This window comes from Sus scrofa, chromosome 15 (assembly GCF_054392235.1).
Source record: "Sus scrofa isolate SSC_HxYL_T2T_F1_AM1 chromosome 15, Sscrofa_HxYL_maternal_Yorkshire_Landrace_v2.0, whole genome shotgun sequence".
In the NCBI taxonomy this organism is placed as follows: domain Eukaryota; kingdom Metazoa; phylum Chordata; class Mammalia; order Artiodactyla; family Suidae; genus Sus; species Sus scrofa.
This window is the reverse complement of record NC_139397.1, coordinates 27,409,804-27,431,987: the sequence shown is the minus strand read 5'-3', so window position 1 is coordinate 27,431,987 and position 22,184 is coordinate 27,409,804. Positions and strand designations below refer to the sequence as shown.

Here is a 22,184-nt window from a genome sequence, read left to right as displayed (position 1 = left end):
AGAAGGAAGGGGAAGCATTACAGATTCCAAGTTGCAGTTTTAGAGTTACTGTTGTGGCACAGTGGAAACGAATCCGACTAGCATCCCTGAGGGTTCAATGCCTGGCCTTGCTCATTGGGTCCAGGATCTGGCATTGCCATGAGCTGTGGTATAGATCACAGCCGTGGCTTGGATCTTGCATTGCTGTGGGTTGTGGTGTAGGCCAGCAGGTGTAGCTCTGATTTGACCCCTAGCCTGGGAACTTTCATTTGCTGTGGGCACAGCCCTAAAAATTCAAAAAAAAAAAAAAAAAGCTGAAGTTTTATCACCATAACCTCTGTTCTTATTTCCCTGAACACTGGTGATGAATAAAAAGAGCTACTAAAATTAATGACAGGATATATCAGTTTTCTGAAACTGTTCTTGAGTTCCTTATATCGTCAAATAAGAGGCAATATATTCCTTGAGTAGCTAGTATGAGCCAGGCTTTTTCCTGGGCACAAAGGGAAAGGAGGAGGAAGGAGGAGAGGTTTGCTTCTCTTGGAATGTAACATCCAGAAAAGGAGTAGGAAGACCAAAAACAAATACACAAATAAATATCATCCCTGACATCACTAAGTGATTATAAGAAAATAAAGTGTCTTGGTGGAGAATCAGGGTTTGTGGAGTGATGGGAACAGGGGTTTTATTTGAGTGGTCAGGGAAGACTTCCAGGAGGAGATAACAACTTGAGAGGAGACCCAAATGATAAGCAGGAGAGAGCCCTGGGAGGATAGGGGAAAGGGAGTTCCTGGCAAAGGGAACAGCATGGGGGGCGGGGGGCTGAGGTAAGACAGAGCTTAATGAGAAATGCAATGTATTGATCTGGATTCTCCAGAGAGACAAACCAATAGGATGGATACACAAACACACACACACACACACACACACACACACATCAGTATATATATTATACATTAAAAGGATTTGGCTCACATAATTATGGAAGCTAAGAAGTGCCAAAATATGCAGTCACAAGCTGGAAATGGGAGAGTCACATATTAATCTTGCAGATACACCCAGAATAATGTTTGAGAAAATGCCTGGGCACCCAGTGGCACAGGCAAGTTGACACATGAAATTAACCATCAGACCCAGAGATTGGAGCATGGTGAACAAGGGAGAGATGGTGTGAGGTGAGCCTGAAGAAGACTGCTGGGGTCAGATCATTCAGGGCTGTGTAGGCAGCAGCACAAAATAGATCATAAATAACACAGAATCTGTGTGTGTCCTACTGGAAGGCATTCAGAGGAATAAGAACTAAAACTGACCAACTGCTTAGAATAATCAGGATTTATAAGGACAGAGAGGTGGGGAAGAGCACAGTGTTAACAAGAACAATAAGATCATAATGGAAAGCAGATTTATATTAGGGCTTTCTGATAAGAAAATCCTGTAGTTCCTTCAGTTATTCCACACATTGGAGAGAGAGTGGGGCTCCCAACAGTGCTTGTATTTTAATTAGCATTTTAAGGAAGTTCAAGTATAACCAGTGTTAAACTCACTTTCATCATCACCCTTTTTATCATACTACCTTAGGTTTTATGGTATGAAGAACTCAGGAACAGTTCCAGATAACTGACACACCATCTAAAGTATCAAGAATTGCTTACACATTGTACAGGTTATTAAAATTAACAATCACAAGTTTAACAATAAAAGGCATATGGGCAATACTGTCCAATCTTATTAGTCATGTGAGGCTAATAATGAATACCACTGATCATAAATTCAAGAAAAATAAAATATTTATTGTGAAAGAGTAAATACAAATCTGAAATCTCAGCAATGCAACATAAGTGAACAAAAAAAAAATCCGTTAGATTTCAGTGCCTGGTCGATTTAAGTTTATTGCAGCTAAACTCATCTCTTCCCTGTGAGCAGATTGCAACATAAATGGATATTTACGACATTTTATAACTATTCATAGTTCAGTGTAAAGAAAACATCTGAAAACACTTTTTTATTTATTTTGAAAGTAAAGGTAAAGCTGAATAACCTGGAGAAGAAAGAAGCCAGGCTTTCTGTTGTGCCTTTCTTGGTTTTGATTTTTTGCTTTCTCTTGATGTCTCTTTATATACTAAAGTTTAACTGATTGGAGGGAGATGGATTTTGGAAAGTTTAGAATTAATTATTTCCTATTCAACCTACATATTATGTCCCACATTCAACCATTCCAGCTTTCTCTACCTTCTTTTCCCCTTAACATCCAGACTGACTACCTTGCAGAAACCCAGTGCTAGATCAGCTCAGCTGCTGCTTCTCTGCATCTCGCTCAGTCTGCTATTGAAAGGTGCTCAAGTACCATGAATTCAGGACTTTCAACCTCTAATGAGCTCCTAATGCTGTGTAAAAACCTGAACTCACCTCATCAGCCTCTTGTCTTTCCCATGCCTTCATTATTTCCCTCAAGACCCCTGCTCAGCTTTCTGTCTCATACTTAGAAAACACCTTTGAATGCTTCTCTGCCTTTGTCATAGAAAATAGGTATCCTCCTAAGGGCTTCCTTAATTTTTAAAACTGCCCCTCTTCTCCACACCAGACAGAAGGTCAAAAATCATGTGAAAAGATGCTCAACATTACTAATTATTAGAGAAATGCAAATCAAAACTACAATGAGGTATCACCTCACACTAGTCAGAATGGCCACTCTCACCACTTTTATTCAAAGTAGTTTTGGAAGTCCTAGCCACAGCAATCAAAGAAGAACAAGAAATAAAACGAATCCAAACTGGAAAAGAAGAAATAAAACTGTCACTGTTTGCAGTTGACATGATACTATACATAGAAAATCCTAAAAATGCTATCAAAAAACCACTAGAGCTCATCAATGAATTTGGTAAAGTTACAGAATACATAATTAATACAGAGAAATCCCTCACATTTCTATACACTAACAAAGAAAGATCAGAAAGAAAAAATAGGGAATCAGTCCCATTTGCAACCACATCAAAAGGAATAAATATCTAGGAATAAACCTATCTAAGGAGGCAAAAAGACCTGTACTCTGAAAACTATGAGACACTGTTGAAGGAAACTGAAGATGACACAAACAGATGGGAAGATATACCAATTTCTTGGATTGGAAGAATCATCAATATTGTCAAAATGGCTATACTACCCCAGGCAATCTACAGATTCAATGCAATCCCTATCAAATTACCAATGGCATTTTTCACAGAACCAGAACGAAAAAAATTAAAGTTTGTATGGAAACACAAAAGACCCTGATTAGCCAAAGCAATCCTGAGGAAGAAAAGTGGAGCTGAAGGACTCAGGCTCCCTGGCTCAGATATACCACAAAGCTACAGTCATCAAAACAGTATGGTACTGGCAGAAATACAGATCAATGGAACAGGACAGACAGCCCATAAATAAACCCACACACCTATGGTAAGCTAATCTATGACAAAGGAGGCAAGAATACACAATGGAGAAAAGACAGTCTCTTTTCAATAAGAGCTTCTGGGAAAACTGGACAGCAAAAGGGAAAAGAATGAAATCAGAACACTTTTTAACACCATACACAAAAATAAACTCAAAGTAAATTAAAGACCTAAATGTAAGACCAGATATTATAAAACCCTTAGAGGAAAATATAGGCTGAACACTCTCTGACATAAACCGCAGGAATATCCTTTCAGATCCATTTCCCAGAGTAATGAAAATAAAAATAATTTGTACCTAATTAAGCTTAAAGTTTTTGTGCAGCAAAGGAAACCATAAATGAAACGAAAAGACCACCCATAGAATGGGAGAAAACATTTGCAAATGAAGTGGCTGACAAGTGATTATATACAAATACCTCATGCAGCTCAATATCAAACAAACAACCCAACTGAAAAATGGGCAAAGATCAAAACTGACATTTCTCCAAAGAAGACATACAGAGGGCCAGGAGGCACATGAAAAGATGAACACTGCTAATTATTAGAGAAATGCAAATCAAAACCACAATGAGGTGCCACTTCACACCAGCCAGAATGACCATCATCAAAAAGTCTACAAATAACATGGAGTTCCCATTGTGGTGCAGCTGAAACAAATCCATGAGGTTGGAACCATGAGGTTGTGGGTTCGATCCCTGGCCTCACACAGTGGGTTAAGGATCCAGTGTTAACATGATCTGTGCTGTAGGCTGGCAGCTGTAGATCCAATTAGACCCCTAGCCTAGGAACCTCCATATGCCACAGATATGGCCCTAAAAAGAAAAAAAAAAAAAAAAAAGGCTACAAATGACAAATACTGGAAGGGGTGTGGAGAAAAGAAAGGGAACTCTCCTACCCTGATGGTGGGAATGTAAATTGGTACAGCCACCATAGAAAACAGCATGGAGGTTCCTCAGAAAACAAAATATAGAACTACCATAATATCCAGTAATCCCACTCCTGGGTATCTATCCAGAGAAAACCATAATTCGAAAAGATACATGGACCCCAATGTTCACTGAAGCACTATTTACAATAGCCCAGACATGGGAACAACATAAATGTCCATCCACAGAGGAATGGATAAAAGAAGTTGCAGTACATACACACTATGGATTACTCAGCCATAATAAAGAACAAAATGATGCCATCTGCAACAACATGGATGGGTTCAGAGATTATCACACTAAATTAGTCAGAGAAAGATAAACATTATATGATATCACATACATTTGGAATCTAAAAAAAAAATGGTACAAATGAACTTATTTACAAAATAGAAACAGACTCACAGACCTGAAAAACAAACTTATGGTTACCAAACGGAACAGGTGCGGGGAAGGGATGGACTGGGGGCTTGGGGTTGGCATATACATACTACTGCATATACAATGGATGGTCAACAGGGACCTGCTATATAGCATAGGAACCTCTACCCAATATTCTGTGATAAACTATATGGGAAAAGAATCTGAAAAAGAATGGATATGTGTATAACTGAATCACTTTATTGTACAGAAGTTATTACAACACTGTAAATCAATTATACTTCAATAAAACTTTAAAAAAATAATGAAGTACTGATATACACTAGAATATGGATGAACCTTAAAAACATTATGCCAAGTGAAGGAAGCCAGACACAAAGGCTAAATGTGATATAGAATACATGATTCTATTCATATTAAATTTCCACAGTAACCAAATTCAGAGAGACAGAAAGTGTATTAGTTGTTTTCCATGGGCTCTAGGTAGGGAAGGATGGGAGTGGCTGCTAATAGGTATGAGGTTTCTTTGTACAACAATGAAAATGTTCTGGAGTTAAGTAGCGGCAATGGGTCCACAACTTTATGAATATACTAAAAACTACTGAATTGTATACATTACAAGGGTCAAATTTACTATATGGACATTTTAGCTTAATAAATTAAAAAAAATAAAACCTTGAATAGCAATGTGTTAAGAAGGAACTGAAAAATGTGGGCCTAAAATGAGACAATGTCCATGGAGCAAAAGAAGAGATACAAGAAATTAAGAAGGTAAAATGAACAGAGTTCTTGGATTGAATTCAAGGATTAAAGAAAAGAGTAAAAAATGATTCCCAGCTTTTAGGCTCAGGTGTCTCTGTGGACGGTGGTGCCATTTGTGAGATAAGAAACGGGAATTCAATTTGGTACCTAGATGTGGGACACCACGGTAGAAAGTTCTATTTTTCAAGGTTTTATTTTTTAAAAGTCAGGGAATATCAGAACGTGCAGACCCTGAAGGGGGTAGATGTGGTTTTGAGAGTCTACTGCAGGTTCTCTTCTGGCTGCTTGTACTTTCTCAGTGAGGTGGAAACAAGGTCGACATCTTATTATGAGTTTCTGGGAGGAAGGAGCAGTTTGAGAGGAGAGAAGTGTTGGAATAGCATCTAGGGAAGTGGAGGAGTGAATGGACATAAAGCATGGTTGCTGGGCAGCATGAAGGGCTCAGAGGAGGTTCCTGGTCATAATTACAAAAGTAGATATATCCGCAAAACTTTGTGCCTCTCTCACCAGCCTTTTGGCTCCATGTTTGCCTTGTTCATGGTCAGAGCCCCAGTGATGTGGGCAGTGCTGGGCGCTCAGCAGGGGTCCCACCCCATCCTGTCACTACTCTAGTTTCACCTCCCTCTAATTCCTTCTCCACTCAGCTGTCAGAGAGATGACTCTAAAAACAATGCCAATTCTACAAACAATAAGTGCTGGAGAGGGTGTGGAGAAAAAGGAACCCTGTTACACTGTTGGTGGGATTGTAAATTGGCGCAACCACTGTGGAAAGCTAAACATACAACTACCATTTGATCCAGCAATCCCACTCCTGGGCATCTATCCAGAGAAAACCATGACTCGCAAACACACATGTACTCCGATGTTAACTGCAGCACTATTTTCAATAGCCAAGACATGGAAACAACCTAAATGTCCATCGACAGAGGAGTGGATCAAGAAGATGTGGTACAGGGAGTTCCCATCATGGCTCAGTGGTTAACGAATCCGACTAGGAACCATGAGGTTGTGGGTTTGATCCCTGGCCTTGCTCAGTGGGTTAAGGATCTGGCGTTGCCGTGAGCTGTGGTGTAGGTCACGGACGCGGCTCGGATCCCACGTTGCTGTTGCTGCGCCTGTGGCATAGGCCGGCAGCTGCAGCTCTGATTCGACCCCTAGCCTGGGAATCTACATATGCCTCAGGAGCAGCCCAAGAAATGGCAAAAAGCCAAAAAAAAAAAAAAAAGAAGAATTTGTACATATGCACAATGGAATATTACTCAGACATTAAAAGGAACGAAATACTGGCATTTTTAGCAACACAGGTGGACCTAGAAATTATCATGCTAAGTGAAGTCAGCCATACAATGAGACACCAACATCAAATGCTACCACTGACATGTGGAACCTAAAAAAAAGGACAGACTGAACTTCTTTGCAAAACAGATACTGACTCACAGACTTTGAAAAACTTATGGTCTCTAAAGGAGACAGTTTGGGGGTGGGGGGATGGGCTGGGGTTGTGGGTTGGAAATCCTATAAAATTGGATTGTGATGATCATTGTATAACTGTAAATGTAATAAATTCATTGAGTAACAATAAAAAATTAAAAATAAAATAAAATAATGAAATAAGCCCTGTTAGATTAACACTAAAGGGTAATATGAAATTGCAAAACTTAAAAGATAAAAAATAAATAAATAAATAAAAACAGTGCCATTCCTCTGCTTACATTTTCACACATGGTGGCTTCCCACAGAACTAAGAGTCAGGTCCTAATTTTTTATCACAGTATAGATGCTCCTCAGAATCTAGTCTCTGATTTTGACCTCAGCTATTGTGTTTGCGCTCACAGCCCATACGCTGAGACCAACCACAACAGCTACGTGGAAGTTCCCATGATGTTCCCTGCTAGCACTCATGGATTACAGCCTCCACTGATTAACTCCTACTAAAGTTTCAGAGACTCAGTTCAGAAGTCACCTCCTTCAAAATGCATTAGCTGAAATCTCTCTAACCCTGCCTCCTCCCAGTCTGTGATCAATGACCCTTTGTGCCTCAATCACAGACTACACTGTATCATAATTGTTTCTTCTCTTTGACGCCCAAGGTATTGTATGTAAATATAGGACAGAGCATGATATTTATCTGTATCATGAGCTACCACAGTATGGTGTCAGGCATATAACAGGCGCTCAAAAAGTGTCTGTGGAATGAAAGAAGGGAAAATTGGAGTCAGTAATGGCTATCTATTGTCTACAAAGGCAGGAACCAGTGAATATTAACATATAACCTCTATCAGGAAGCTTCAAGGCAGCCATCCTTATCCTTTTTTTATTTGCTTAATTTTTTAAATCTTTGCTACTCCTAAAAGTACTTTATGGTATTTACAAGAAATATTTTGCAAGTAAAACAGTTGTGACTTATTTAAGATTTGATTTACAGACAGGCCATCAGTAGAATACACTCTGTGAACAGTTCTTCAGTTCCTGGAATTAGGTGGCTTTGGGCCATGCTCACTCTCCTACATACAATTACTATGGGGAGTGGGTGGGAGCAAGGAGGTACACACACTGGAGTCTGTCAGACCAGGACGGACACCTACCCCTTCTCTTCACCTCTTTGAGCCTCACTTTCCTCATCTGCAATAAGCTTACTGGAGCAATATTGTAAGGAGGGCATTTTGTAGCTGAGCAATATATTCCAGTTAGTTATTACCATGACCTAGAACACTCACTATTGGTGCAGATGCCCTGAAGAAGGATTGGTTACAGAGCTGAACATAACCAACTGTTCACTTGGCAAACTACCTCTTCTCCTAGGTTCTTAAGCACTCCTCCCCTTTAGGTCTTAGCATAAATGTCCTCACCTTCTTCAGCTACTCCATCTAGATTAGTTCTCATACACCTGCCTCCACTGCCTCCAGCTTACCTGACCCTACTCTCCATTCCAGCTCCTGTTTTGTTATCACAATTCTTCAGCTCCTTCTTGGTGCTGATCACCATTTGTAATTATAGAGTCTGAATCTTTTAACTGGCTTGTTCAGAAGTATTCCCTCCAGTGCCTTGCCCAGAGTTTAAACATAACTAATAAGTAATCAATAAATATCTGATGAATGGATAAATTACATTATATTTTGATCATACTGGCCAACCACTGGGCATAGGATCACACTGGCCATCTATTTGAGGAATTCACTTCAGTGAGATGCCTAGAAACTGTGTCTCTGCCTTCCCAACGTCAAGAAAGCATTTTTGTCATCGAATGGAGCCGACTTCAGGAGCTGGGGTCATGGTTTCTAAGACATCATCCTCACTGCCTCCACATCTGCAAAGCCTTCGCCACTGAGGAAGATTGACAGTTATCTCAAAGATGGTTCTGTGTTTGTAGAACCATTTTTCAGCCTTCAAAAGTTTTTAGCAATGTGTGGAAACAGAGAATACCCAGAAAAAGAGGAGTTTCTCAAATGAAGCCTCTGTCAAAGAAACAACTTTTTAATGAATATAAAATCTATTGGCCATGCCTTGAGATAAGAATCACAACCCAGCTCTCTGCATTTGCCTTGGAGCTGAGGGAGCATACCGGAATGGGTTAAAGCACTGATCATGCCCAGCAGTCGCTTACAAGCTGGCTGGAGAAGTTGAGACTGACATTCTTGAAATCTAGTGAGAATACAAGTCAATATAAATTATGGGTTAAACTGTGCTTTACAGAGGAGTACTACTAAAGTTACCAGAACTTTAGTACAGCATGCCCTAGAAGAGGGAAGGAAGGCAAATAGCTTCCCAAAGGGGATAGGGCTTGAGGAAAGATTTGTAGTATAATAGGGGAGCCCTGGTCGGGGGAGGGGGGGGGGGGGGTGCTGGTCAAAGAGTTGCGCCCCCTGCTGGTGGAAGGCTTGCCTTTCATGTCCCTTCACATAAAGGGAATATGGCAGTGATGGGCAGTGGGCACTGGAAGCTGGCAGTTACTACAGTCCCAGGTCCGTGAGCATCAATGGTCTGGTCTGATAAACTGCATTGCACACTGAATGACTTACCTGCAATAGCTGTGCCTTTCTAGCTACTTCTCTGTTGCTTCCTGCCTTCTCCAGAGCAACACAAAACTAAAGCAACACCACAATAATAACTGCAACAAACAAAAAATTCTCTACTCACAGGACTGGCAGTAGGTGGAAATTCCAGGCTGTTGCCAAAGGAACCATAAGGACAAGGTTTATGAAAATGCATCTGACTAAACAGTTGTTATTGCCTATAAAGGATGAAAGACTGAAAACAAATGACAGCAGGACATGCAGCATGCCTGTGTATGATTGTATCTGTGTGTGTGTGTGTGTGTGTGCCATGTGTAACTGTGTGGTGTGTTCATATATGATGCGTGTGGTGGGTGGGACTGAGTGTACAGATGTGTGTATGGTATGTACACATATTGCGTGTACATATTTTATATGTGAGAATGGGGTGTGGGTTGTATGTTGGTATGTGTGCACATGCGCACACAGAGGGCACATGTTCCTTCCCTCCCCTGGCACCAGCTTGGGCATCCTCAGGTCTTGGCTCCCTAACAGCTAGACAGGAGTTTGGGGTGCGGCTTCCTACTCCCTTTTCCTCTTCTGGGCTCACATGGCATTGCCCTTGCGCCCACGGCCCATCTGCAGAGACCCTCCCTCTCACTGATTTCCTCCTCAGCGGTGGGAGCAGGCGCGCTCTCCCGGGAAGGCAGGAAGGAAGAGGAAGTGACTTTGATGGATCACAGTGCTCTGGAGGCCCAGCACCAGCAGATTAGAGATGCTGCTGCTCCTGTGCGCACCTCCATCCGGGGGTTGTTCTGATGAGATAATTTTTCTCATTAACCTTGATAACTCTCTGCTGATATATGGATCTGCTTGCACTAACACAGAACTTTTTTTTTTTTTTCCCTTCAAACTCTTTCAGTCTTCTACACTTTCCAGGGTGGAGAACTTGGAGCCAGTGGTGGCCTGCTGCTGCGTGACTGTTGGCCAGTTTTGCCAGTTACTAGAGCCCAGACAGACCGGCATGGAGAAGTTTACCAGTCTCTATCTTAAGGATCCTGGATTTTCTCAAGTAAAAAAGCTCTCAACAAATATAGAGAGTGATTTAGAGACTTAAGGAAAGCCTGAGGGAGGGGATGGGGCCCTTTGGCTCCCATGCCCTTTCAACTGCCTTTAGCCTGTAGAAAAACCCAGCTGCTTTAACTCTTTTTGGTCACACCTTTTTTTTCCCTTTCCTTTTTTTTCATTTCTTTTTACAGCCACACCTGCAACATATGAAAGTTCCCATACTAGGGGTCGAATCGGAAATGCAGCTAAGGCTGCAGCAACACTGGATCCAAGCCGCATCTGTGACCTCCAGATTTTGAGCTGCAAGTTGTTGCAGCTTTCAGCAACTCCAGATCCTTAACCCACTGAGTGAGGAAAGGGATCAAGGGAAACAACACAGGGTTCTTAACCCGCAGAAACACATGGGAACTTGGTCATGCTCTTATTTCTGACACTCTCACCTCTGCCCAACAGTTCCTGCGCCGGGCAGTGGTGTAGCACATTCATAACCACTACTGTGGGGTGTCTTTCCCAGAATGCTTTCTCTTCTCCCCAGTTCAAATGAATTTCTGTATCATGTACATGCTGCCCTTAGAGTGTTTATCATGATGATTGTACCTGGGATTCAAGTCTTCTCTCTTGGTAGGCAATGAGCACATTGAGAATATACTGTCCTTTTATCTTTGTTTCCTCAGTATTAACACAGTGTCTGCCACATACTAAGCACTTGATAAATGTTTGACTTTTGATTTAAATTAGCTAAGACATGAAATTAGGAAGTAATTTAAATGCTTCATGGAGATCAACGTTAAGGGCAGGTTACTAGCATAAGGTTACATTTGGGGCCCAATGTAGGACCCTCGTACCTGCTCATCTAGATACCATCTTCCCAAAGTTTCTCATAAGAGGGAGAGGCCAGAGCAAGTTAATATATTGAGGCTCTTAGGCCAATATCATGAATAATTGGAGGGCAAGGGCCCAAGAATTTAATATAATGACAAATTACTTTTATGAAAACCCAATGCAATACAATTATGTTGTCTATAAGGTAAGTATAGCATTTGTTTATAAAATGATCCACAATGCACTACAGAAAGCATAATCCAGATATGAAACACGGTGAAATGATGACTATTTTTCAAGTGTGCCTCTCTGAGTTTACACATAATCTAATTTAGAAATTATAACAAGAGTCTAAATTCAAGCTCCTTCGTGTGATGCTCAGGTAGGAGCTTTTCTTGACTCCCAGTCCCTGATCTGATCCCCAACCACACACATACCCATTCAACTAACTTTCTCTCCTTTCTTCCCCCAACCAGGCAGAAGCTGTTTTACAGCCTTTGCTTATAAACTGAAACTCAGTTCTAGAAAGATGCCATGCTTTTCCTGGGTAGTGAATTTATTCTCCAAATTCATTAATGAAGCCAACAAAGATGTTATGTTGGATCACAGGGGCAGGGGGAGTGGAATTTCAAGAGCCCCTCCTGGTTGGCATCCTGAAGGATTCCCCAGGTGAAATCTGAAACTAACCCCACACCCCCACACCTCCCACCCAAACCACACAGGGGCCAGGAGAGTCCAAAGAAAGAGGCAGACCACTCCAGGTTGGCAAATGGCAAAATTATTAAGTCAGGGAACTTACATATGAGGCCTGTCTCGGGCAGCTCTGAGACCAGCAGATCTCCATATCTGCTTGCCAGAATTTTAAAAGTGGATATAGAGGCCTTAAGTGGGTTCAGCCAGGTGGGCTCCAGATGGGCTCAACAACACAGTGCTCTCTCAAGGCTACTTCCTTGAAACAGTTTCCCACTGTGGGAATGGAGGGCAGAATGTGTCTTCCAAGGATAGGAGAGGGGATAGGGTGCCTCTGATTGTCCAGCTCACAGGTCAACTGGCAGTCATGTCCTCCCCCCCCACCCCCGTGACCTCTTCTAACCACTCCCCAGCATGTTCCTCTCTGCAGAGTGTGGGGAGGTGTGACCTGGCAGCTGCTATGGGGCTGGGTTTGATGTTTGAAGAAAGACTCAGACTAGAGGGAGAGGGCTCATGTTCCCCCTTTCAACAGAGGTGGTTCTCAAACTCAGTGGAGCAGTTGTTGCTGATGCTGATGCTGGTCCAAAGAGCAGCTGTGCTATAGGAACCTGATCCCAGGTAAATGCCAGGTTACTGCAAAATTACTGGAACTGGGAGAGTTCCAGCAGGTATTGCATAACTCATAGACAATTTAAAGCTATGAAGGATCTCATAAAGCATCTAGTCTATATCTTCGTTTTATAAACGAAGAAACAACAGGCACCCAGAAAGGCAGAGTGACATCATTTTAAAAATAAGTAACTCAGTATGATACCAAGAGAGACACATAATTGGTCAAAAGGCCCACTGAGACCACTCAAGTGATTGTTTCAGCTACTCAAGATGTTATTAAGATTATAGCAATACATATGATGAAATTAAGAAGTAAACACTTGTTCTTTATCTAAAGATTCTGGTTCCTCAATTCTGTGTTCAAAAACTATGTTCAAGTTGCACTCCGCAAATTGATGTCTTCCTCCTGTGTACAAGGCACTCTGCCAGGTCCTGGGAACAGAGCTCCCCATCCAGTGGCAGAGACGTATTTTTGACAATATGGTTAGAGTTGGCCAAAGACAAGTTATCAGCAAAGCTTGGCCACCAGCTTGTTATGCGGACATCCAATATGTATATTATGGGCGAATGGCAGAAGCTGACATGGTTGCAAAGAAGTAAGCTCCTATTCGAATGTGCCCCACCCTTTTGCAAATGTAGAGATGGACCCTAGTCAATGAAAATTGTTAGCTGCCAAACTCATGCTTTGAGGAAGCTTGGCAAATTCCAGTCAGAGCCAGTGGTTCTCATATTCCACTTTTATTACATGGCTTCAACCTCTTTTAGCCTCAGTTTCTGGTCTAGCTAATGAGGTAAGGATTTAACAGAATGGGATGATGAGAGTAATGTGCCTCCCACAGGGTCTGGCATGTGGAACACACTTCATCAAACTGTAGCTTATGCCAAAGTGAAAGAAAGAATATTTAGGCTAATTCCAGATATGCTTTAATTATTTTATACTTTACCTCCATCTTATAAAATGGATAACACTATTATCCCCATTTTGCAAATAAAAGACAAAAGTTCAGATATGTGGAGAAACTTGCTTGAGGTCATGCAGTTAGCACATACAGATTATGAATTCAAGCCCAAGACTGTCTAAAACTACATTTGTTAAACTCAAAATGATTAAAGACTTAAAAATAAGACATGACACCACAAAACTGCTAGAAGAGAACATAGGCAAAACAAATGTTTTATTTTAGGTCAGTCTCCCAAGGAAAGAGAAATAAAAACAAAAATAAACAAATGGGACTTAATCAAACTACAAGCTTTTGCACAGCAAAGGAAACGATAAAAACATAAAAACACAACTTACAGAATGGGAGAAAATACTTGCAAATGATGCAAGCAACAAGGGCTTAATCTCTAACATTTATAAACAACTCATGCAACTGAGCAACAAAAAAACAACCCAATGGAAAAACAGGCAGAAGACCTAAATAGACATTTCTCCAGAGAAGACATACAGATGGCAGTAGGCACATGAAAAGATGCTCAACATCTCTAATTATTAGAGAAATGCAAATCAAAACTACATTAAGGTACCACCTCACATGGGTCAGAATGACCACCATTAATAAGACTATAAATAACAAATGTTGGAGATAGTGTGGAGAAAGGGGAACCCTCCTTCACTGTGGGAATGTGAGTTGGTACAACCACTATGGAAAACAGTATGGAGGTTCCTCAGAAAACTAAAAATGGGATTAACATATGATCTTCTTTCTCCTCCCCTTGGCATCTGAACTTTGGCCCTTGAATATTTCTCCTTGAAAAAGAGCCCTGATATATCCACACAAAGTTTGTAGCATCTTTACTTAAATAGGAAAATAACCACCCAAAATGGAAACAACCCATATGTTCATTAACAAGCAAATGTGTGAAAACATTGTGTCATATCCATAAAATGGAAATTAGTAGCACTAAAACAAATGAACAATTAATACATGCAAGAACATGGATGAATCTTAAAAATAATATAAATGAAAGAAACTGGACATAAAAGAATACATAGTGTGTGGTTCCATTTGTATAATATTCTAGAACTGTACTGTTACAGCCAGACTAACTGGATAGAGACAGAGAGCAGATCAGCAGTTGCCTGAGGGCAGGATGTAGAACAGCTGGGGGATTGATCTTAGGAGACATGGAGAGCCTTTTGAGGGGTGATGAAAATGTTCTACATCTTGGTTGTAGTGGTGTTTGTTACGCAAATGTGTATATTTGTCAAAATGCTTTAGACCAGGAAACGAGTCTGACTAGGAACCATAAGGTTGCAGGTTCGATCCCTGGCCTTGCTCAGTGGGTTAAGGATCTGGCATTGCTGTGAGCTGTGGTGCAGGGCACAGATGCAGCTCAGATCTGGCATTGCTGCAGCTGTGGCATTGGCCGGCAGCTGTAGCTCTGATTTAGACCCCTAGCCTGAGAACTTCCATATGCCAAGGTTGAGGCCCCAAAAAGCCAAAAAAAAAAAAAAAGCTTTAGACCATATACTTGATTTTTTTAAATCGACTCTAGGTTTGGCCAACAAAAGGATGAGTAATAGCATAAGGCTGAAAGTACTGGATGATGGCTTAAGATCAAACTTGGCCCACTTTGCAACTGTGCTGAGGGTTTGAGGACGGCAAGCTTTCTCATTTCTCTGAAAATATTTACTGGCGATATTTGACAAAGCCCCCCAGTCCCAGCATCCTGGATTTGTTTCTCTAAGATAATACAAGAAAGAAACATAAAAAATGTCAAAGTCTCACACCATAGTGTAAAACATTTAAAGTAACCCTCCAAAAAAACCTTGGCATGCCAAGACTGTAGGAATTCTATCAGGAACTTAGCCAGTAGTGGGAAAGGACTAGATGCAGAAATGATAGAAAAAAGAAATGAAGGAATGGATGGATTCTGAAAAGTAGCTGGTGAAAGAGGACCAAAAAAAAAAAATCATATTACTCTTCACTTGAAATATAGAAAGAAAATTCCCAACATTTCTGAACCAAGAGTTGAGATTGGGTGAAGCAATCCAGTCCTCTCAACAAGCCATAACAGCACAAAAACAACAAAACACCAACAAAAAGCCCCCACTGGAACCAAAATCTATAACTAGAAAATATCGCACATAGGAACTTTTTTTGTGATATTTGGTCTGCACCTTGACATCTCGTCAAGATGCAAGTAATGAGAAAACCTGAAGATTAGCTAATGAAAATGTAGGAATTTCTGTACAAACCTGGAATCTACCAAAAATGCTTTTATTGATAATTCACACAAATTCCCCAGTGTGGTACATGGCACAGAGTGAGAGCTAAGTAAATCTTTGCTAGAAGGAAGAGGGGGGGAGAGAGAGGGAACAGAGGATCATGTTTTAAGTTGTAGCTGAAATCTATATATCTAAAGATAGAAAAATTGTATCTGATAAAAAATTCAGTAAGTGAAACATGTTAACATTTTTCATTTACTTTACACTACCTCCCCCCAAGTAACCTGTTGATTAGGGATTAAAATATTTATTTAGAATCATTTCAGAAGTCCATAATTACAAAAGGCATACATGGGGATGGCTGATTAGAATGGATTCCTATCTTTTTATTCCTCCCTCAGCAAACTCTAGGTGAGGAAGGAGGAAACATGTTTAGATGGTTCAGTGGATGTCATGCCCTCAACCAAGCATCTGGCTTCAGGAGCAGGAAATGGGCCATGGTTATTTAGTACCCATGGCAGTTCAACTGAAGGATGATCAATGAACTTCAACTCAAATGCAGGATAGAAGATAACTCTCATTCAAGGTAATGGGGAACTGGAATTAGACTCACGGTGTTAGAAAGTGAGAAAAGGATAAATCTTCCTAAAGGAGAAAAATTGTCACTTTGGTGAGTCCATCCTTTTAGCCCAAGGCCCTTTGATAGTCCATGATATAGAAGTTTGAATTTTCGAATGATCTTTTTCAGTTTAGATTCTTATCACTGTTCTTTGTTAGTATTACTTAGTATATTTTCTCAGAAAAAAAGCTAGAAATTGCCTTCTTTCCTCCAGGAGAGTAACTGAGCATTACAAAGTTTTTCTGCCAAAAGCATGGAGCCTCAGATAAGTAATCTCATCCTTCACCCATGATAAATAAGCTATTAAAAAGCAAGTGGGAAAAAAAGGTAACAGTTGGAATGTCTGAAATGCACAGACGATGTTGTGGAAACCTCATTTATAAGAGCATGAGCCTTCTCCATTGTTTAGCCACAATACTAGAGTCTTCTCTATTTATATATTTGTTTGGGGATTTTTCTCTTCCCCAGGCTGAAGTGCTCTGTGCATGAGACTGAAAAGCTGCCAGGACTAGTCCATCTGGCCGGCCAAATGGATTGCGCTTACTGGAGCACTGCCAGATGTATATCAGTAGAAAGTTTAATTTCTGGACAATCTAAGGCACCACTTCCTTCCTTAGAAACCACATTTCTATTTTCCAGAAATTCCTTCAGTTGGCCTGAGTGTCATCACCTAGTGTTGGCCCCTATAAGTCTGGAACCAGTCTCCAAAGCTCACCCTGCTCAAGATTGCAACCTCTCCTTGCCACCAAGTTCAAAGCAGTAAAATGAGTTTGACAAAAAGGTTTGCGCCAAGTGAAAAATCATTGTGTTACATTTGATTACATTTGTCTGACCTTGAACAATCTTAGGAGCCAGAGTAGTCATTTCAGTTAAGTAACTTAGTTTAAATTGCTTAATTAAGAAATAAAATTTCATGGAATTCCCTAGATTAATTTGCACTTATATACTTAAGAGCATCAACATTTATAATCAATTTAAAGAGGAAATAGGCCTAGAGTATTTTAGTTTGCAGTGAAACCTAATTGGATTCATTTGGACTGAAATAGGAAATATAGAGAGATCTGATATATTTTTAATTTCCCACATCTTAAGGACAATAATGGACATTTAATCTTTCTGAGACACTGAGTTTTAGACTTGAAATTATAATCCATGATTGGTAATTGTGGATTTTGAAGATAAACTGGCTGATTCCCCTGTGTTCTTACCTTTCACGGAAGGCACATGGCAGGACTAGATTGCAACAGGCAGGGCTGGTGTCCACACAAGTCCTAAGTGGGTGATGGGCAACAGAGGAGAGTGCCTGGGACCATCAGGGGCCTTGTCAGCCTCTGGATGTGCTTTCTACCCAAACTTTTCACTCCTCATTTTTAAAATGATAGTGTCAGGATTAGATATGAATGTTTAGGAAGATTCTGAGATGTAGGAAGGGATTTGAGGAGGAACAGACAGAGCTAGAACATTTTTGAGCCCATGTTTCTATCCTGGTCAGAGATCCTGAGATACCTGGAAGTAAGACATCAGTATGAGAAATGGAGAAGATATATTCTGGGTAACAGTAAAAAGAACTTGGCCATCTCCTGAGAGAAGATAAGGGGGAGGTGAGGGATGAGGAGCGAGAGAAGGTAAAAAGGACATAGGTTTCTGCCTGGGGAGAAAGCTGGGCACCCACACATCCATACATCCATCCATGTTTGTCTGGGGATATGCTGGTTAATGCCTGTACCATCCCTTATTCTCCACTGTGTCCTAGTTGGGCAGATAAGTTTACATGACCACTCTGATAGAAGAATGAATGGCAACCGCATTGAGAATTCTAAGGAAGAGACTTGCTCAAGGGAGTTTGGGACGTATTATGTTTTAGATACCTGTCATACAATTATATTTATTCACTCACCTTTTTCAAACCTTTGTTTAAATCTCCCTTTCTCAGTGAGGTCCCCCTGATCACCTTATTTAATCCTTCAACCTGCTCTTTGACCCATTCCTGATCTCCCTTACCCTGGTCTTTTTCTTTAATCTGAGTACTTAACTCAGCCATCATACTGCATAATTTACTTATTTACCATGTTCCTTGATCACAGCCTGTAAATGCTATGATGGATCTCCTTGAGGACAAGGACTTTGGTCTCTTCTGTTCCCTGCTGTACTCCAAGCTCTTACAACAGTGCCTGCTATTTAGTAGGTGATCAACAAATATTTTTGAAAGAACGAGTGAAGTGGATAAAACTGACAAATATGTATTCAGTGCATATTGCTTTCTGAGCTCATGTGTCTATCCTAGTCTGAGATGTTCAACAAATTCCAGCATGTTCAATTGAAAGTGAATACACATAATTTTGAGCTCAAGAGAGGGTCTGGACTAGAGTTCTGAAAGTATATGTCAATAATAAGCATATCATATTTGAGCTGTGGCAACGATTCATACCCCTTAGAGAAATATTTTAAGTGAGCTAAGAAGGCGGCTCAGGACAAAGCCCAGAGATTAATCGTGATTAGGGGAAGAAATATAGGAAATATAGAAATATAGGGAAACCAAGTAGGAGTAGCCAATAAAATATGCAGAAACAAGAAAGCAGTGTTATGGAAACAGAGGGGGATTAAGCAAAAATCTTTTAAAGACCATCAAAAGCATGAAGTAAACCATATTATTTGAGTAAAGCCAGAAATGCCATTATATTTATTAGGAAGATAGTTGCTATGCAATAGTGTGCCCCTGAAATTCCTGTGTCAAAGCCCTAACCCCTAATGTGACTGTGTTTGGAGGGAGGGCATTTACAGAGGTAACTGAGGTTAATAAATTCATAAGGGGCCGGGGTGGGGGCAATGCAATAGGACTGGTGTCCCAATAAAAAAAGAGACACTGAGGTTGCGCCCTTACAGAGGAAAGGCCATGTGGGATGTGGAGAGGAGGCAGCCATCCTCCAGCCAAGCAAAGAGGCCTCAGGAGAAATCCATTCTGCCAATACTTTGATCTTGGACTTTCAGCCTCCAAAACTGTGAGAAATAATTTCCATTGTTTGAGCCACCCTGTCTGTGGCATTTTTTAAGGCTTTCATAACCCTGACCAGACAAATACAGTGGTTACTACTGATACTGGAATAACTACATTTTCAGAAGTAGTAAAGGCTGATACCATAGGGCAGCAGGGTCCAGAGTGAAACAGGGGATGGGAATGAGCATAATTCCACTTATATAGAACTGCAGCTATGTGGGAGGAGAAAAAGAGCCCAGGAACCAGAGAGGCAATGCCGAAGCTCCAGGAGACAACTTTTAAAATGTGACTGCCACAGATTTCCAACAGACAAGCTGATCATCTTCACACTATAATATAATAAAGAATGCAGTATGTGTAATTATACACACCAATGAGAGCTTATTTATTTTTTAACTGAAGAAGTCTTGGGAGAGCAATTAATTTGCATCAGGCAGAAGAATCTTACAAGAACATTAGTGATGAAGTTTGCACTCTTTCGGTGTAATTTTAATATCACTACGTCAGCTGGACCTTCTAATCTAAATTGTACTGTGTTGATGCTATGCCCCAAGCTGTAGTAAGTTTAGGGCTTGCATGCGTTGCATATGTAAGTGCCCAGGCTAGGGGTCAAATCGAAACTACAGCTGCTAGCCTACACCACAGCGACAGCAATGTGGGATCCAAGCCATAGCTGCAACCTACACAACTCACAGCACCACCAGACCTTTAATGAACTCATTCAGGGCAAGGATTGACCCCACATCCCCATGGATACTAGTTAGGTTCATTACCACTGAGCCACGACGGGAGCTTCCTCAGATTCTTTACTGCACTTCTTGTCATTTTTTTCTCAGAGTTTATCATTAACAATTGAAAGTGAGGACAGAGTTTTTCTTTCCAGAGGACATAATTTGCTCCTACTAACAGAACTTTCCTGAACTGGAGTTCCCATCATGGTGCAGCAGAAGTGAATCCGACTAGGAACCATGAAGTTGCAGGTTTGATCACTGGCTTCGTTCAGTGGGTTAGGGATACAGCATTGGGGTGAGCTGTAGTATGGGTTATAGACACGGCTCAGATCTGGCGTTGCTGTGGCTGTGGGGTAGGCTGGCAGTTGTAGCTCCGATTAGAGCCCTGGTCTGGGAACCTCCATATGCCAAGGGTGTGGCCCTAAAAAGCAAAAAAAAACAAAAAAAAAACAAAAAAAAACAACCAACTTCCCTGAATTAGCATATTATGATTTTCACAGTGAGTATGAGATCACTGTGTCCTAATTCCTCTCTCTCTCTTAGTGAACCCACTCCTGCAGTTACTCCACATATTCCCTGCATCACCAATTTCCCATCATAACACCAACATGCTGGTCGTCTCCAAAATTGAAAGATAATAGAACATACGTTTTACTCACATTACTCAAGGGTTCAGCCCTTTGACTTCTTATCTTCTCTAGAAAACTCACATCTTGGAAGGTCTCATGGTGATTTCTCGGAGATCAGAGATACATAACATCTCTAAGGTGATGACTCCTAAATCTTTCCCCCAGCTTCAGTCTGGTAAACCTAGGCATTGAAAACTAACATGTAAAAAAAAAAAAGGAACCCTCTCTCTCACCACTATCTCTAACTCAACTCCTATCCACTAATATTCTATCCAGCAATAAACTGCTTAATTCACCCAGGTGTGCAGGTCAAAACGTAGCCGTCACTAGTGAAATTTCTTTCTCTTTCCCAATCCATCACCAAAGCTATGTTTGTTCAAGCTTAAAACAAAACAAACAAACACGGTGCTCAGAAAGGCCCCAGCAGGTAGCTGGGGAAGTCCAAGATTATTCCAAAGCTTCCTAATGATTCACTCACTCTGTGTGTCCCCACTGGCCCTGACACAGGCCCCACACCCCCACTTGGCGCAAATGCGAATTCAAAGAGAGTCCAGCTTGGAAGCTGAATTCCCTCCCATTTTTGCCTCAAATCCCCTCCCTCTCCAAACATCTCAAAATCGTCCCCACAGCTGATTTGGGGGTTACCACTTGGCTATCTGGAGGTTCCCTCAGCCCTTTAAGGTGTACAAAAGTGGTGAAAAGTCTTATATCACAAATAAAAAGAGAACCAGGCCTCCAACTTCTGAAAGAACAGCTCCCTCGAGGCCAGGCTTCTCTCTCACACACACACACACCGGCCCCTTCGGGTCTGGGCTTGTCCTGCCAAGACCCCCGCTGTACCCCTGCGCATCCCACTGTCCTTCTGAGTATATCACTCTGGCTGAGACCACCAAGGTGTGACCCCACACTTCCCAGGAGGGGCTCTGTGGCCAAAATCTTCCCTACATACAGCACCTGGCCAGGAGCGGTCCCCAAGCGTGACCCTCTGGAAATGAGACTGGACTGAGTGGGAGGACGGGAGGTCGGGTGGGCTTAGGGCTGGGGTGGGGGCTCATGAACTCCGACCTTTGGAAGCCGTTGACCTTGCTGCGGCAGTGCCTGGCCCCGCTGGTCAGTAAGAGCGCCCGTGCATCCTGAACACAGCTATCGGTGGAGAACTTGCGGCAGCTGTTGATGGCAGGCTGTGGGAGCTCGTCGACGAGGTGCACTTTGCAGGAGATGCTGACCTGGCAGCAGAGGTTGGGCAGACTGAACATTCAGCTGGACCTCCAGCGCGTCTCCAGGCCGTGCGTGAGTGCGATGGGGGACAGCTGGGTGAAGTTTAACTTTGAGTTTGCACCGCCCATTGACCCTAAAGGTCACATGTGTTTCCCTGCGC

The 22,184-nt window shown here is 41.5% G+C and overlaps 1 protein-coding gene across 12 annotated transcripts in view; it reads right to left on the bottom strand.

The window, feature by feature from the left end:
• Positions 1-22,184, bottom strand: part of LOC106506183 (uncharacterized) — a 777,071-nt gene that overhangs the window by 542,042 nt on the left and 212,845 nt on the right. Inside the window, exons 1-3 of one of the 12 annotated variants that reach the window (XR_014830571.1) lie at positions 21,872-22,043; positions 20,837-20,987; positions 13,819-19,775 (exon numbers count right to left, since the gene is read on the bottom strand). The exons of 10 other annotated variants lie outside the window; for them this stretch is intronic. The gene's annotated coding sequence lies outside the window, so the exon portion shown is untranslated. Of the gene's footprint in view, positions 1-13,818; positions 19,776-20,836; positions 20,988-21,871; positions 22,044-22,184 lie in introns of those variants that run through there. One more of the 12 variants, XR_014830567.1, reaches the window with a different exon arrangement.